The following is a 16122-nucleotide window of genomic DNA, read 5'->3' on the forward strand; positions in this document are numbered from 1 at the left end:
TTACTTGCAAGACTGAGGGCAATGGGGACAAAAGACAGGGGAAGCGCTTCCCAAGGCCACAGGCAAAAGCTATGATTAAGCAGTGATGTATGTTGAAGCTGGGTTTTGAAAGAAAAGTAGAAGTTTGCTAGGAGGAAAACTGGAACTCAATTACTCACTTCCTGTGTGACCTTGGGCAAGTTCTGACACCTGAGAAGCTCAGTTTCCTTAGGTGTGAAATGGGAACACTAATATTACCTGCTTGTAAATGCAATTGCAAGGATTAAATGAAAAAAAAATAAAGCTTATGAAGGGCTTAACACAGGCCTGACATAGAAAAAGGCTCAGCAAACACTTATTGAGTACATGCACGAAGGAATGTGTGCATGGGTGCGCCATGATGAAAGGTCATGGCAAAGCCAGTAAGAGAGGGACACTGCCTGATTGTTGTCTGGTTGATTGACTCTTATTCAGTACACTTAATTAAAAAATATAAATTATGAAGAACCCCTGACATGCATCTCTTTATTTCAAGGTCAAAATTAAAGAAGGCTGACATTCTCTATTGTCCTCTATTTCATTTTTTATTTTATGAATAAGCATTGGGGTTTCAAGTGGATCAGTTTGGGGACAGGTATGGAGGTGGTAGCCAGTGGGTCTCAGCAGAATCTGAAAGATGTTGAGTGTGAGCTGCAGAACTTCTAGTGGCTTTAAGGCACAAGCTATTAAGGACAGAATTATTCACTGAGAGGGAATAACTGTTAGCAATAATTACTCCTAAAGGTTCGGCTAAGAAAAGGATAATGAATGACCCAGCCACAGGCCTAGAGGGAAGACCTGGGTCTAATATGAGATTGACTGATGTCCGAATTCCAAATCTGCAACCTACACCTTCCTGAACTTCGATTTTTTAAACTTGTTAAATACACTGCAGGTGTGTAGAATTATTTTATGTTTATTCAGTGAATACTCATTGAAGGTCCACCATATGCCAGTGTTGGAGATATAATGATGATGAAAACTGCACAGTCCCCATCCATGTGATAGTTTGGATTCAAGAGGCATGATAGATATTAAACAGATCGCAAAATTAATGTTTAAGGACCAACTGTGCTAAGTCCCAAGAAGGAACACAGTACTGGAGAGGTTGTGAAAGTAGAAGAATGAATTTAAATTGGAGAGTGAGATTCACACTGAGACCTGGAAGATGATATATTAGGTTTCTTTGGCTGCTATAGCAAATACTACAAACTTAGTGACTTAAAACAACACAGATTAATTATCTTGCAGTTCTGACGGTTAGAAGTCCAGCATGGATTTCACTGGGATAAAGTTAAGGTATTGGCAGGGCTGAGTTCTTTCTGGAGCCCCTGAGCCTCCAGAACCTGTTTTCTTGCTTTTTTCCAGCTTTTGGAGTCTACCTACATTCCTTGGTTCGTGGTCCATTTATTCTATCTTCAAAGCCCTCAAAATTGCGTATCTCTGATCATTTTAGTCATATCTCTTTCTGAGGCTCACTCTATCTACCTCTTTCACTTTTTATGACCCTTTGATTACATTGGTCTCATTTGGATAATCCAGGATAATCTTCCTATTTTAAAGTCAATTAATTAGCAACCTTAATTCCACCTTTAATCTTAATTCCCCTTTGTCATATAACCTAACATATCTGTGAGGATTAAGTCTGTGAACATTTTTGGGAAGGTCATTATTTTGCCTAGATGAGTAGGCATGAGCCTGGGGAAGTTGGTCAGGGGTGGAGGGAAGATATCACAAGCAGAAGACCTTGAGTCAGGCTTCTGTTGAATTCATGAAAAAGAAGAATGTGTCTGAAGGGGAGAGCAGAGCCAGCTAAGGAGGTAGATGGAGCTAGATTTTGCAGGGCCTTTTTTGCCTTGTTAAAGACTTGGGACTTTTATCTGAATGCATTAAGAATCCATCAGAGTGTTGAGTATGGCGTGGCATCATGGGATGGCATTTAAGAATCACTCTGCATTCTTGGAGGAGAGTTGATGGAGAAGGCCAGCAATGAGACTCCTGTCCTTACCAGAGGAAGAGATTTATGAGATTCATTAGCACAGGGCTTGCAATTAGTAGGAAGTCTCCTGTCTGTAGTTCTTCTCTACAACCAAGGTATTTGCTAGCATCTTTCTCAGCAACATTCATTATTTTTGCCCATTCTACTTCCTCTTAAAGACTCTCTTCTTTCATAACACCTACTTTTGCTCTTTTTGCCAGCCTCTAATATCCTTTATGATCTGGCTCAAGATTCACGCCTTCCAAGAAGCCATCAGCAACTGGCTTTATTCTACATCAGTCACTGCCTTTGCTCTCTGAACATACTGAATGACTTAACTGTCATACTCACCATATTCCTCCTTCCAGAGTCTACTCCAGCACCCCACAATGGCTTCTGTCCTGCCTAAATTCCCAACCCACCATGACTGAGACAGATTTCACTGACCAGATAGTTAAACCTTCAATTTTGAGCAATCAGGTGCCAGGATCTTCCTCCATCTACTGTGGCCCTGATACCTATGTTGCAGCTGTGAGCTGATGAAGTATAATGTCCCACTGGTGACTCCTTAGATCTCTGTATTAGTCTGGACAGGCTACATTTTGCTGCAATAACAAACAGCTTGTGTATTGCAATGATTTATAAGAACAAAGGTTTATTTCTTGCTCACACTATCTGCTCATTACTGGTCACTTACGGGCTCTGTTCATTTATCATTGTCCTCATTCTGAAACTTGGGCTAATGGAACCTGGCCTTTTTGTAGAACATTGTCTTCGATCATGGCTTATGGCGTGCATCAGTTTTAAATCTCTGGCTTCAAAGTGATAAATACATTTTTTACTTACAACTGTAGCCAAAAGAAACCTGAATTCAAGGAGACTGAGAAGAAACACAGAAGGCTAGAAAGTGCAACCTTATCATGTGCTGGAAAAGGGAGAGCTAGAACATTTGACAAACAACACGAATGACTAGTATTTTCATTCTGGTCTCGGGATCAGGACTCAACCCAAATTCCATGGTGCCTCAGATCTGATAATCAAATTATGATACCAGAGGTTACAAGCCTAAGCCCTGTCTGTGTGACTCAGTTTTTACACCTGACTTTTTCCTGGGTTTCCCTTTGAGTCCTATTTTAGTAATCACTTTGTTCTCCTCCATTCTCCAACAGGGCTGGAAGCCTTGTTTTGTCCTTTTCCAGTTTCCGTTCCTATAGGCTGGAGGCTTATCTATTCCGATGCTAGAGCCCTACTCCCTATAGCCAGACTGTGACGTAGATGTCAATGAATGCCTGGACTCCTGAGGATTGTCTAATTGAATTGCACCTGTAGAGGGCCTTGATATTTTTGGTTGGTTTCTCTCATGCTGATCATTTGCTTGAACCCTGGGCAGAGGTTCTGAGTCTGCAAAAATAATAAACTTTGCCTTCTCCCTGAGAATTTTCAGCCTGTGATGTAATTTAGGTCTGAGTTCCAGCAGCCTCTTGCTAGTGGGCAGGCAAGTTTTTGGGCATTACCACCACCCCTTTCTTGCTGTCAATAAACAATCATATTGTCTTAATATATTGAGATGTGTTGGCAGAGTCTCTAGTTGCTTTCTAATCTTTTTCCTATCCATAAGAGATTAAGATTCTAAATATATCTTCATTTCCCCCATTTCCCAATTTTTTTTTTTTTTCTCAGCATCTAATGTGACACAGTGAATGTGCTAGGAGTTTAATAACTACTTCTTGGGTAAATGAATGGGGAGCCACAAACTTACCTTAGAACTCATAAAATATCACTAAATGCTTTGGTATTTCATCAGAAAAATGGGGTAATGACATTTAATTCAGGAAGACATTAGGAGGATTAGATATGATCAGCGTGGTATGCTCTGGAAGAGGCATTCCTTCACAAGAAATGGCAATAACATTATTAATAAGATGTGGCTGAGTCAGATGCCACCCAGGTGTAGAACAGCAGCCAGTTAGTGTGCCCCAGTGACATTCTTCAACAAGCGATGAAACTTTTATTTTCCTACTTCTCACACACACCTGAACTGCCCTCTTGTAGCCTTTTCCTTAAGTCAAGGAAAAATAACCCTTAATTTATTTAAGGCACATTTTTTGGTGGTCATTGGAGGGGTAGGACAGAGATGATTTGTTGAACAAATTTTCAGATAGTTTTGGTTTTTTCAGTCTTCCACTTGATCATTTTTTCACATAGTCATTTTACTGGTTAGATTTTTACTTGACATTGAACTTCCACGCATTTTGAACAATTATCTTTTCAAGTTTAATTGACAGGAAATGTAAATCTGAATTCTGTACTGAAGCCTTTGAAATATGGTATCCATTTATTTCATTACCATTTGATCACTCAACACAATATGATGAATTATAATAATGGCCCTGGCATCAAAAAATTGCTAAAGATGATAGATGTGGAGATGTCATATTGATTCTCATCACATTAAAAGACCAAAGCAGGGACACAGAGATGTTTTGATTACTATCAGTTCATGGTGAAATCTCAGCCACAGAAATGTTTGATGTGGGTAACATGATAAATAAATCAATTTCATTGTAATCTTTAGGACTATAGTGTGCTTCATTTTATAATGCTAGATGACATATTAACAGACTCTACATTCCTTTGGCTAAAAAAAGAAACCCTGTTATTGAAGGACTGTCAACTATTCTTAATTAATGTAGGCTTCCAAATTTTTTGGCTTAAAATTCTGCAGATATAAAAAGCTTTTGTAGGAGATATTCAGCATACCAATGAGAGATATCTGTATTCTCTTTGCACATTGTAATAATCCAGGTGCACTCTACTCTAGTGGTTGGCCTGTGATGTAAGATGTAAAAAATGAACAAAATATGTTCTTTGAAAAAATAGTGAAAGTTTGAATTTTCTACTGAAAATTTAAGAACATGATAATTTACATTTTCATTCTTACTTTGGCTCTTGCAATGGCTAATTGATTCATGATAGTGATGGAGGGACTTTGATATTATTTTGTCAGTAACAGAATGATGTATATACTCCATATATTTCTGAAATAATGATTTACATTGGTGGAATTCCACATACTCGATGGTTATGAAACTCCAGTGCAAAATTTAAATATTTGTATCTCAGTATTACAATGTTATGTTAAATTTTAAAATAGTTCAACTAAAGTATATATTCTAATCAACTGACATATGTGTTCACTAGAGATATGAATTGATTTTTAAGTCAGTGGAGTCAGTGGCTTATTGAGTGGTATTGTTTAGTACTAGTGAATCTTCCAACTCACGTAGGTTCCTTATAGCTAAGTGACCACCTGTCTTGTTTGCATGAGATACCGTTGTCTCTGTGAAATTACTACTAGTGTTTCCTTTTGCTTTCAGAAGGAAATTTTGAAATGGATGGTAAAGTACATGAACACTTTACCTATACAGTCCCGGAAGCCATTGTTTTGGACTCTTTTTTGGACCAAATCTCTTCCCTAGATTTTTCATGCCTTTTTTGTAGTATAGGCCCCAGGGCTGTTTTTCTTTGCTTCAGTGGATTCCAATGGAAACGTTTTGCTGAAGAATGCATTTATAAAAGAACTTTAGAAAGGATCAAAAAATTTTAAAATACATAATCTTCGCTATTTTTCACCATTGAACACTCAGCACTTTGCACAATGCTTGGCTATCGTAGAGACTCCATAACTACTTGTTAAAGAATAAACCATTTAAAACTTAACCATTTTTTATTTAAGAAAATTCAAGTTTCTTCACACACACACTTTTCTTCCCAAAGATACTAAGCTACTGCATGATTACTCTTGGAATCATTGCTTAGTAAAATATTTCTCAAACGTTGTTTGAATAAAGATTACTTGGCATTTGGACAAATAGGACCAAAAGTCAGACTCCCAGATCCTGCCCCTGAGAGTCTGGTTTTGTCTCAGATAATGCCACATAAATAATAGGCATTCCATCTAGGATCCTCTCCAACTCCAAGTCTTTGAAATCTTTGTCTTACTTTAATTTCAAAAGGATATTTCCTTGACTTCCTACTAAGTTGTCCGTCTTTCTACCATGTCACTATTGATAATGTAGTTGTGGAGAAGATATTAGATGCAAAAAAGCCAGGTTCCACCACATAACTGGCTTTTTACCACTTCCTCTCTCTGGACACAAATTTCCTCCACCTTAAAGTGACATGGCTGAGCTACAAGATCTCTCGGATCTCTTGCAACTCTGTTATCAGGTGGTTCTTATCTTTGAAGCCTGATAGATGTCTGATCATGAGACATTTTCCACAAAAGAGTACAACTACTTTGTCTTTGTTGCTTCATTTGCAAGAAATAATCTCTGGATTAATTATTACTTAAGATATATTTTTAGTCTTTTAGGTTATTAAGCACCATTCTTCACCAACAACTTTCTGCATCAATTTTTTTTCAGATTCCCTAGATACGTGTATTGGGAGGTGATTGGTATTTTTTTTTTCATTTCAGAGGTTAAAAATAATCTCTTAACTTTTGCCAATTGTCTTTTAGATCCTGCCAAAGATATTTCTACAGATAAGAAAAAAACATTTGCCTTGGAGTATAATTTGCAAAAGTTGAAAGAGCCTTGTTTGCTCACATACCCTGTTATTAAATCATGAGCACAATCAGAAGTAATTGCTTGGGTGGCCATGCCAATTGGAGCCCACAAGATGGGAAGAAAAAGGGACCCTGGTGAATACATGTGCAGAGATTTGTTCATCACATTATCTGTGGTGTATTGAGGCTTGAGGAAGGCTAAGCCATGTCATATTAATTTTTTTCAGAAGCAGAGAGAGAGAGAGGGAGAGAGAGAATAGACTGGAAAAGTTGTAGAGCATGGAAAGGTCCCCAAGAAGGTCAAGACTTGATGAGCAGTGGGTGGTGAGCCTCTAAAAGTTGTTTCCTCTGGAAGTTTTTTCCTCTTATTGGAGAAAAAGACAGTCACATGTGGTTAGAAAAGAAGCAACAGAAACATTCACTTATACCAGAATTCTGTTCCTGTCTTGGGCTGTTCTTGAGGTCAGAAGGAAGAGTCCTGAGAAGTGATGTGACAGGGGAGAGAAGGAAGAAATGTATCTGACTGCAGTTTCTTTCTACTAAGCAGGCTGCTTGGGGAGGAGTATTGAGAGTGTAGTCACAGAGGTGGTATTGATTTTCTTGTGCCTTTACGTGGTTACTTAACACCACAGGTGTTAAGGTGGGTGGATCCCATGTAAAGAATAATTATTTATTATTTAGTCTAATCCACACTGGCACTGATGTCTCATAGTATATTTACTTACTATTAATCAACTCAATTATTTCTCAAGATTTTAGGTATAAAGGGCAATGAAGAGGCTGAAAAATGTTTCTGGAGTTAAGCTTGTGATATTTGCAGTTCAAGAATGGACAGAAAACATGGGAAATACATAGTGAACATTGAACCCTCTGGAAACCGGCCAGTGAGTATTGGTGGCACCACTGTGATATATTCTCACAGTCCAGAGTCTTATTTTCAATATTTATGAAACTCTAATTTTTAAAAATTATAACATAGTTTTTCCCAAAATGGAATTCTTAAAATTTTACATGGAAGCCAATTTCTAGCTGCTCTATTACAACGTATTAATTAGAAAACTTGTATTTTTTTCTGCATATCAATACATGCATAGCAGAGAAACTTATTTTAAATAATCACTGATCTAAGACATTAGCAATTTTGGGGGATAACAATTTAATGATATGTTTAATACTTTACAGTTATTATAATTTAAGCATAAGACAACAAACGTGGGTTTGATTGCATTAGCAAATTAAACTTTTAAAATGTGATGTGTAGATTTTTGTGTTAACTGCCAAGATTGTTAGTGTAATATCTAGATTTGTCAGAACCCAGATATTTCTACATATCTTTGGGAGTCAGAAGTGAATCTTGTAAGTAAAGTTGAGGCCTAGGAAGCAAATTATCTAGCAAATCCTTTAGACTGGCCTCTACTTAAGTACTTATGAATTTCTTTTTTGGTAAAGAATTGTATTTAGGTAATATTTTAGAGTTCAATTACATACAACCTTTTTATTGTTTAGGTTTTTAGAAGAAACAGTTTAGCTCTGTATGTTTTATGATTGCATTTTATATAACTCTTCATGTCTAACTAGAGTCCTTGATATTGGAAACAGAAACGGAAATGTGCTGAATGAAATCACTGTAAGTTTGAATGGATAGTTATGTTTTGTGAGGAAAAATATTTTTCTCTCCATGAACTAACAAGGAAGTTATAAGGCAGAGAAATTTTTCCCTTGATTCTGGATCAGGACCCCTCTACCCTGAAGACGGCCTTCATGGTCTATCTAGCCCTGCAAATCTGTCACTGTGTCTTCACAGTGTCAACATACTCAAATAAAAAGATTTCTTTGGTAATAGTAAGGAATCAGTTAGTCATCTTGAGTGTTTTCCTAAACAATGCTGTTTTCAAATAAAGGTTACATATTTTAACACTGACTGAATATTTTACTTATATGTGTATACTTGGACATAGTGATAGAAAAAAATTTTTTTTCATTAAGGGCCATTTTGGTCAATGGATTGAATAGAAATTGAAGGCCACATAAAAATAAAATGTAGGAGTTTGTTTTTCTCTCTTAGGAAACAAAAATTGGTAAATTAATCTCTTTAAATCTGTGAATAGGGAATTTAAAATTTTACTCTGTGAGTATAGCTAATGCATATCAGATGCATGATGGAGATTATTGGCTGCTACCAAAAGCTAATTAAGTATAATTCACAGCTCCCTAACTGATCAATTTCTAACTTTAGAGACAACTTTTAACTTTAATTTTTAACTTTAGAGACTGACAGGAGAAACTGAGATAGCATGAATTCTATTACCCCCAAAGCTCCACTGGGGTTGGGTTCTTCATTCTTGGTATAGGTACCCACTATCTCCTTTCCTTTAAAGAATTTAAAAGAAATTCAGGCAAGCTGGTTTGGAAAGTGAGGTTTTACTTAATTATGTAAGTTCAACAACAACAAAATCTAAGTTCATCACCCTCAGTATACTAAATTGCTGAAGAATAAGTGAAGCTTTTATAAAAGATAAATCTTTGTTATTTTTCTCAAAGTTTCTGATTGAAAAACAGATGGAATTTTGTTAAAGTACCTGTGTATATCAGATTTTATCTTATTCGATATCACTGAGTAGCTACTAAAAAATGTTCTGGCTTGCTATTGTACCGTAAAAAAAATTAGACTCTGGCTAAGTCTTTACACCCAGATATATTCCTTCTTGACTGTATTTAATCACAATTAAACTGTCTTTTATTCTTATGTATTGTCTGTCACTGAGTAGCGTCTGCATACACATATGGTTTGATTGTTTCAATAGAATTTAGAGATTAATTGATCTGTCAATAGTTTTTTAAAAATCCATTTTTAAAATATACTCGAGAGTATATTTTATTTATTTATTTATTTATATTTTATATATTTTATTTTTTGAGATGGAGTTTCACTCTTGTTGCCCATGCTGGAGTGCAATGGTGCTATCTCAGCTCACTGCAACCTCCACCTCCCAGGTTTAAGAGATTCTTCTGCCTCAGTCTCCCAAGTAGCTAGGATTACAGGTGCATGTCACCACACCCAGCTAATTGTTGTAGTTTGGGTAGAGACAGGGTTTCACCATGTTGACCAGGCTGTTCTCGAACTGTTGACCTCTGGCGATCCACCCGCCTCAGCCTCCCAAAGTGCTGGGATTACAGGCGTGAGCCACTGCACCTGGCCAGGAGAGTATATTTAAATAATATTCTTACTGTTGTATTAGAAAAAAAGTTCTAGATAATTGTATAATATTTTTCAATTGTAACAAATTTACATGGACCAATTTGCGGTCCCTTGAATATCTAACACAGATTATTCTCCTTTTTCTTAAAACTGTTTCTGAGATTGTTTTTTCTTTCAACCACCCTTTAAGAAAAACCTAACCCCCCAAATGTTTCACATTTGAACCGACATTTTTAATGCATTTAGTTTAAAAAAATTTTAAGTAGGCACCCATGTACCAAACACAGATGGAGTCTTCTTTTTCTTTTATTTTGGAGACAGAGTCTCACTCTGCTGCCCAGGCTGGAGTGCAGTGGCGCGAACTCGGCTCACTGTAACCTCTGCATCCCATGTTCAAGTGATTCCCGTGCCTCAGCCTCTGGAGTAGCTGGGATTACAGGTGTCTGCCACCACATCTGACTAATTTTTATATTTTTAGTAGGGATGGCATTTCACCATGTTAGCCAGGCTGATCTTGAACTCCTGACCTCAGGTGATCCACCCACCTCAGCCTCCCAAAGTGCTGGGATTACAGGCATGAGCCACTGCGCCCGACCATGGGTTTTTCTAAAGGAGGGAGTGGAGACCTTCTTACTCTCTGATACTCCAAGATATTCAGGCTCATCTTATATATTTCCTGCTCTAGCACTAGAATCAGCCATTTCTCCAAGGATCCCTGGGTCCTTTTATTGGAAATGGTATTTAAAAACCAAGATTTGGGTGCTGGGTGTGCTTGTTGCTACTAGCATTTTGTTGATTCTGGGTCCTCTCAGCTGACAAAGCAAGGAGACATATGTGAGTGTACTAACCCATGCATATAAACATATCTATAAATATTTCTATATGTAACTATCAATGTTGCTATTAAGCTAAACATGAGTTTATATTGATATCTCCAACTATAATTCATCCAGTCTCCAACTGTAATGATCCATGGATCATTCTAGCCTCCACTGATGAAAAAAGCCAAACTCTAAAATATTTGAAAAGGTTTCTTATGAGCCAAATATGAGTGACCATGGCCTGTGACATGGCCTCAAGAAGTCCAGAGAACATGTGCCCAAGGTGGTTGTGTTATAGCTTTTGGTTTTATACATTTTCTGGCGTCAGAAGTTACAGGCAAAGATGTAAATGAATACGTGTAAGGTATACATTGTTTTGGCCTGGAAAGTCAGGGCATCTCAAAGTGGGTGGGATGGGGGAGCAGTAGACACACTGGTCATAGGTGGATTCAAAGGTTTCCTGATTGGCAATTGGTTGAAAGCATTGATCTTTGCCTAAAGAGTGGAAATCAGCAGAAAGAAAAGCTTGAGTTAAGATAAGGAAGATTGTGGGAGCCAAGATTCTTCTTATGTAGATGAAGCTTCCAGGTGGCAGGCTTTAGAGAGAATAGATGGTAAATGACTCTTACCTGACTTTAAAAGCTGTCAGGCTCAGTTAAATCTCTCCTGAATCAGGAAAACACCTGGAAAAGGAAGGGGCTTTTTCTACAGAGCACAAATTTCCCCCACAAGAGATGGCTTTGCAGGGCCATTTCAAAATATGTCAAAGAAATATATTTTGGGGTAAAATTCTTGTATTTCCATCAGTGCCTGCTGTCATGTGATGCTAAACCAAGGTCAGGTTGGAGCTGGGTATCTCATTGCTACAAAGAGTCTGTTTTGTTAGTCTATGATCTCTATTTTAATGTTAATTCTGGTCAGTTGTGCCTAAATTCCAAAGGCAGGAGGGAACAATGAAGTATGTCTGACCTGCCCTTCCTTTTGTGGCTTGAAGTAGTTTTTCAGGGTTCTTTGGGATCCCCTGGCCAAGAGGTGAGTCTGTTCATTTGGTTGGGCAGCTTAGAATTTTACTTTTGGTTTATACTTTCTTATCTTGCTTATCCGTAAACTTCTACTCTAACACGGAGAAACCTGGCTCCCACACTGCCATCCTCCATCCGTTTGCTTAATTATTTCATTCCAGAATGCATGTATGGAACTGTTACCCTGTAGGTAACAACTTCATCAACTATGATTCAATGCTGCATCCAGTTTTTTGCTTTTAGTGTGACAGTCTCCACTTGTTCCCAAAGTTCCTTTAGTCAGCACCTTTTTACTCCATCCACTTCAGTGAAGTTGTTGATTCTTACATTTGTGATATAGTCAGGTTGTTTCATCCTACTCTGCATTCCATTTTGGGATTCTCCAATGTCCTACATGATTTTCAAAAATTTTCATATATTAAGGTTCATTCATGTTGTAGCTTAGTATACTCATTATTTTGAATTTTTAAAAATTGAGGTACAATATACTTTATGTAAAATACACATAAACATATTTAAGTGAACAAGTTAATGAATTTTTACACATATATGCGTGCATATATACATCAAACACATACCTGTGTAACCATCCCCTGTACAGTCTTAATTAGGGAAAAGGAGTCAGGCTGGTGGAACCAAGGGAAAGCAAAAACCAAAAGCAGATAAGCTATAAGTCTGCCATTCTTCATGGTCCAGGACACACAGCTGTCCTGTGCAAATAATTCACAATCTTCCTGTGCCCAACCGATCACCAGACACCTGCAAGTTAGCTCACTGCAATCTTGGCATTATCAATACTGCATAAATCCCTCTTCAGCACACAGCACAGGCACCATCCTACAAAATCCCCAGCAAGCCTTTATCTCCTTGCCATCAGCTCCTCTCTTGCTAACTTGCCCACTGTTTCCTTGCAACTTATTTTGCAACTTTCTCTGATAAATCTACTTTTCTTTACCTACAAGTGTTTTGATAAATTATTTTTACCACCCATGCCACTGGCCCAGATAGTCACTGATCACCTGTGACATCCCCTAGATCTAAATACAGAACATTTGCAACATCCAAGAAGACCCCCTATGCTGCTGCCAATCAGTACCCCATCCTTTCAGAGGTAACCACTCTTACTTCTGTTGCCACATCTTAGTTTTGTGTTTTCCTGAATTCTGCATAAATGGAGTTGTACAGTACTCTTATGTGTGTGGCTTATGTTGCTCAACACCATATCTGTATCACTGGTTTCTTCTTTATAACTGTAAAATATTTCATTTGCATAAACAAACCATAATTTATTTATCCATTTTCCTGTTGATGAACGGTTGTTTTCATTTTTTGCTGTTATGAATCAAGCTTCTGTGAACTTGTTGCACCCGAGCGAGTTAGAGAAACGCCACACTTTGAGAAGAAATTGAGAGTCCTTTATTTAGCCGACGACCGAGAGGCGGCTAACGCTCAAAATTCTCTCAGCCATGAGGAAGGGGCTTGATTTTCTTTTATTCTTTGGTTTAGGTAGGGGAGGGGGGTTCAGATGCAATAATTCTACAGAGGTAAAACATGCAAAAAAATTAAAAATGACAAATGGCTACAGAGAAACAAACAATTTAAAAGACAAATGGTTACAGAGAAGCAACAGTACCAGGTGCGGGGGCTCTAAATCCTTCATAAGATGTTAGATATGGGTGCTATGCCGGACACAAACTCAAGGCTTTATGGTGTTATCTTTTGAGCAAAATCCTGGGAACTTCATACATTGCTTGTTTTAGTACCTTATCAGTTAATTGGACTCTTGATATGTTGAGAATCTGCTTACACAAGTTAACTCCTTGAGGAAAAGGGGTGGGTAAGGAGTCCTTAATGTCTTGTAAATCAAGGGAGCCAGGTGGAGTTCGTCGGGCTTTCTCAGCTAAGTGAGAGTCTATTCATGTGGAAACAAGGCTAGGTGATTAAGGGAGAAAAAAGGAGAGTCTAAAAACTGGGTTAGTAAAATAAGGTTAGGGATTACAAACTTCCTTGTCCATGATTTATGGAGCACATATACTTTCACAGCTCTTGGATGTACAGGCAGGAACACAGTGACTATGTCATATGATAGGTGCTGAGAGATGCTAGCTGTCCAGGTGTTCAGTTAGGACTTTGAGCCAAATTAAAAGTAATGACTAAGCCCTTTTTCACTTATTGCAATAGTATAAGCAAGAGGTCAAAGAGATATGGTGTCAGCCACCATAATGTTCCATTTTTTTTTTCTCCGCATAACAGCACTGGGCAAGAGTTAAATGGATCAGCATAGACCAGGATGACCCCATTGCCAAGGGAGCACTGAACAAAGGGCTTCTGCCATTTTATGGACTGGGAGATAGAGAAAGAGGAAGAAGGCCTAGAAGTGGGAAAGAACTGAGTACTGAGTCAGGGTGGAGAAAATTGTCTTCAAGGCCCCTGTTAAGGAGATCTCCACACAAGTGCTTGAACAGTATCTCCCCTGAGGCAACCCTTGCTTCTACCCCCTCACCAAACAAGGAAGCCTCCAGATGGAAGTTCCTAGGCAAGGAATGAAGATATGCTCAACAGCATGATTGCCCAGGGTGGCATGGGGGAAGGGAAGGCTGAATTCCTGACTGCAGCTTCCTTCATAGACTGCAGTGCACAAATGCAATGCAGCTTCCTGACTGCAGCTTCCTCCAGATACTGCAATGCACAGCTGCACCAAATCTTCAGGGAGGGCCGCTTTCTTCTTTGAGGCTTTCCAGGTGAAGACTTTGCAGTGGCCTATGGTTACATCAGAAAGGTCACACATAGAATTTTGGCCTGGAGCCAGACATCTCAATAGGTAGTACATGTTTTACATTTTTTCCCATTCTTTTCTGCCTATAGCCTTTCCTGAGTCCAAGAAACCGTGAAGCTCACAATTCAGCATGTCAGTTCTCTACATCAACTGAAATAACTGGTGATGTTGGTACTAATTTAATTGGTGCCTGCACCAGCCCAGCGACCCTTGAACACTCAGAATTTCCAAACAGAGAATTCCAACACTATCAGGTAATACTTGGGACAACACTGTTTTCTGGATTAAGATATAATCCACATGAAAATACTCTTGATCCAATATTTGGAGGAAGAACGTTTGGTCAATTAACATTAACATTTTTCTTTTGAGAAATCCTTTGAAAATGTGAAGTCACTGAGAGGGAATATAGGAGAGGTAGAAGATTTATGGGGCTGTTTGTTTGCTTAAGGAGTTAATGATCTTAATAGAAAGACAAAAACATATAAGGAGTTTAGAGAGGGTCAAAGAAAACAAAAATTAGAGGCTTTTGTTTTTGAAGTACTGAATAGGTAGCAACATAACAAATACATTGGCAGTGAATGACATTGTCTGTAAACCTTGCTCAGGTGGAAGATGACATCATGTGTTGAGGTCCAGGCCCTAATCTGTGGATGATCTGTCTCACTCTGCCTTCCTGCATGCCTCTGAACCTAACTGTGGGCCTTCCTGTAGCCCTCCTGGCTCTGATCTCATATGTTTTCAACCTTGACTTAGATGGTTTATGTACCCTGGGAGGTATAAAGAGTTTCTAAGAAGATATTTATTATTTTTTAATTTGGAAAGATATATTCATGTGAATGAGAAAGCAAGAGAGATCAGCGGAAATTTCTTTGAACATTAAGGAAACAAAAGTACAAGGTTTTTCCTAATAAGAGCTAAAATTTGGGCCCAGCATTTGTTATTTAAAATAGTTTTTATCTTCCTGTTTTATGCTCAATGGGTTCTTCTTGCCCACTGCTTAGATAGAACCAATTTGTCAAGACAGGGGGATTGCAATAAAGAGTTTTATACACTTAGAGCTGGCTAAATGGGAGGCCAGAGTTTTATTATTACTCATATCCACCTCCCCCCGGATTTGGAGGCTAGAGTTTTTCAAACATAGTTTGGGAGAAGGAGAGGTGGCTAGGGAATGGGTGCTACTGACTGGTTGGGGATGGAATCACAGGAGTGTGGGAAATGGTCCTCATGGCCACTGAAGTTGATTCTGGGTGGGGCCACAGGACCAGTTGGGGCCACCAGTCACCAGAAATGCAAAAACCTGAAAAGGAATCTCAAAAGACCAATGTTAGGTGCTACAATAGTGAAGGAATCTGCAGGAGTAATTGGGGAAGTTTTAAATCTTGTGATCTCCAGAATAATGATAGGTAATCATTTATGTCTACACCTGATCAGAATTCAGGCTCCTCTCATCCTCCTAACCTGGTGGTCTTTCATTAGCTTTACAAAGGCAGTTTAGTTTTGGGGAAGGGCTATTATGCCTAGGAACAAGTAAGGACAGTTTGGAGATTAAAGGCAAGATGAGGGTTGATTAGATCAGATATCTTTCACCATCATAATTTTCTCACTGTTATAATTTTTGCAAAGTTGGTTTCATTTATACATTGTTTCAATGAAGTAATCTATTTCAAAATCTACTACAAAGCTGTAGTAATCAAAACAGGATGGTATTGGCACTAAAAAACCAGACCAATTGAAG

At 38.2% G+C, this 16122-nt stretch overlaps 1 protein-coding gene across 2 annotated transcripts in view; it reads left to right on the top strand.

The window, feature by feature from the left end:
• The first annotated feature begins 14471 nt into the window (after positions 1-14471).
• Positions 14472-16122, top strand: part of LOC129528278 (mucin-2) — a 53128-nt gene continuing 51477 nt past the window's right edge. For both annotated transcript variants that reach the window (XR_010131245.1, XM_055368162.2), the window contains exon 1: positions 14472-14638. The gene's annotated coding sequence lies outside the window, so the exon portion shown is untranslated. The remainder of the gene's footprint in view (positions 14639-16122) is intronic.

This window comes from Gorilla gorilla, chromosome 17 (assembly GCF_029281585.2).
Source record: "Gorilla gorilla gorilla isolate KB3781 chromosome 17, NHGRI_mGorGor1-v2.1_pri, whole genome shotgun sequence".
Lineage (NCBI taxonomy): Eukaryota > Metazoa > Chordata > Mammalia > Primates > Hominidae > Gorilla > Gorilla gorilla.